The following is a 2,120-nucleotide window of genomic DNA, read 5'->3' as shown; positions in this document are numbered from 1 at the left end:
CTGATTTGTTTTTGAAATTCCTCTCAGTTCTTGAAAAATGTACCTAAAGATGACAAATGAATTTCACATTCATATATGCCAACATTGGGAGTCTATATTCTCTTGTTCTCTTTATTGAAATGTTCCAAAATCTTTCCAAATTGAATAAAATGACATATTGAGCTTTATGATCTTTTAGGGAAATACCCTACTTCTTATTTGTACTTGAGTTTCTCTTCTTAGTCTTCAAAAATGTATTTTAGAGTCTTAGAAGTTGTTGCATCCATGTAGTGAGACTAGAGCAGATTTATAATGGCAGACCAGTCATTATGAACATAATTTCAGGGCTGAGTGCTGTAGGACACATTCACATTGAAATAAAACCTCTGGTCCTGCACAATTTGGACAGTAGAAATATTCCTGGAAGCCTCTCCTACACCAGATAGCCAACAATAACTCAGCTGTACATGGAAGTAATATTTCAAGTGGATTTCAAACCACATAATTATATCCCACTAAATGGAATAACTAAATTAACTGAATCTCCAACTCAACTTCCCCTTAGCCAAATATCCAAAATGCCCACAAGTACCACAACATTACCTGGGATGAGGGAGCATATGATGGAAAAGAAGTTGCAGTGGAAAGAGACATTTACTCAAAGTAAACAGTGTTTACTTATAAGGATATGCTTAACTCAAAAGCATCCCAATGGCTAACTCTGGGATAACTTGAGCAAAAAAAAAAAAAAGATGATAGTGATGAATTGTAACCTATAGAAAAAGCTCATATCCATGAATTTATAGTGATATAAACAAATAACTGATTAAATGAAGAAATGAGGGAGAAGGGATAGCTCTTCCTTATAGAAGATTTTCAATTAATAAAAGTGGAAGGGAATATAGAAATAGAAAAGTACCATTTGACAATTCCTGGTGGCTCAGTGATAAGGCATCTGCCTGTAATGCAAGAGACACAGGTTCAATCCCTGTGTCGGGAAGATCCCCTGGAAGAGGAAATGACAAACCACTCCAGTATTCTTGCCTGGGAAGTCCCATGGACAGAGGAGCTTGGCAGGCTACAGTCCATGGGGGTGCAAAGAGACCTGACTGAGCACACAAGCACTGTCTTACACTGCAATAATTGTCACAGGCAAGAACCAAGAACCACAGGCACAAAAGTGGAAGTGTTAGTCACTCAGATGTGTCCAACTCTTTGTAAACCCATGGACTGTAGCCCACCAGGCTCCTCTGTCCATGGGATTCCCCAGGCAAGAATGCTGGGATGGGTTGCCATTTCCTTCTCCAGAAGATCTTCCTGACCCAGGAATTGAACCTGGGTCTCCTGCATTGCAGGCAGATTCTTTACCATCTGAACCACCAGGGAGGAACCATTAATAGATGCTAAAATCAGGGGGTGAAAGTATGATGTTTAATAGGACATTGACAGAGTATTAATCTGTCTCATCATATACTTTCTAATTGTTTTTGTTGTTCAGTCACTAAGTTGTGCCTGACTCTTTGTGACCCCATGGATTACAGCATGCCAAGCTTCCCTGTTCTTCACTACGTCCCAGAATTTGCTCAAATTCATGTCCTTTGAGTTAGTGGTGCTATTCAACCATTTCATCCTCTGCCGCCCTCTTCTCTTTTTGCCTTCAATCCTTCCCAGTGTCAGGGTCTTTTTTAATGAATTGGCTCTTCATATCAGTTGGCCAAAGTATTGGAGCTTCAGCTTCAGCATCAGTCCTTCTAATGAATATTCAGAACTGATTTCCTTTAGAGTTGACTGGTTTGATTTATTTTCTGTCCAAGGGACTCTGAAGAGTCTTCTCCAGCACCACAATTTGAAAACATCAATTCTTGAACACTCAGCCTTCTTTATGGTCCAACTCTCACATTTGTACATGACTACTGGAAAAACCATAGCTTTGACTATATGCACCTTTGTCGGCAAAGTGATGTCTATGCTATTTAATATGCTGTCAAGGTTTGTCATAACTTTTCTTCTAAGGAGAATGTACCTTTTAATCTCATGGCTGCAGTTACCATCAGCACTGTTTTGATTTTTGGAACCCAAGAAAATAAAATTTGTCACTGCTTCCACTTTTCCCCTTCTATTTGCCATGAAGTGAATGGACT

Source organism: Ovis canadensis, chromosome 1, assembly GCF_042477335.2.
Source record: "Ovis canadensis isolate MfBH-ARS-UI-01 breed Bighorn chromosome 1, ARS-UI_OviCan_v2, whole genome shotgun sequence".
Taxonomy (NCBI): Eukaryota; Metazoa; Chordata; class Mammalia; order Artiodactyla; family Bovidae; genus Ovis; species Ovis canadensis.
The sequence above is the reverse complement of the archived record's forward strand: the minus strand, read 5'-3'. Positions refer to the sequence as shown.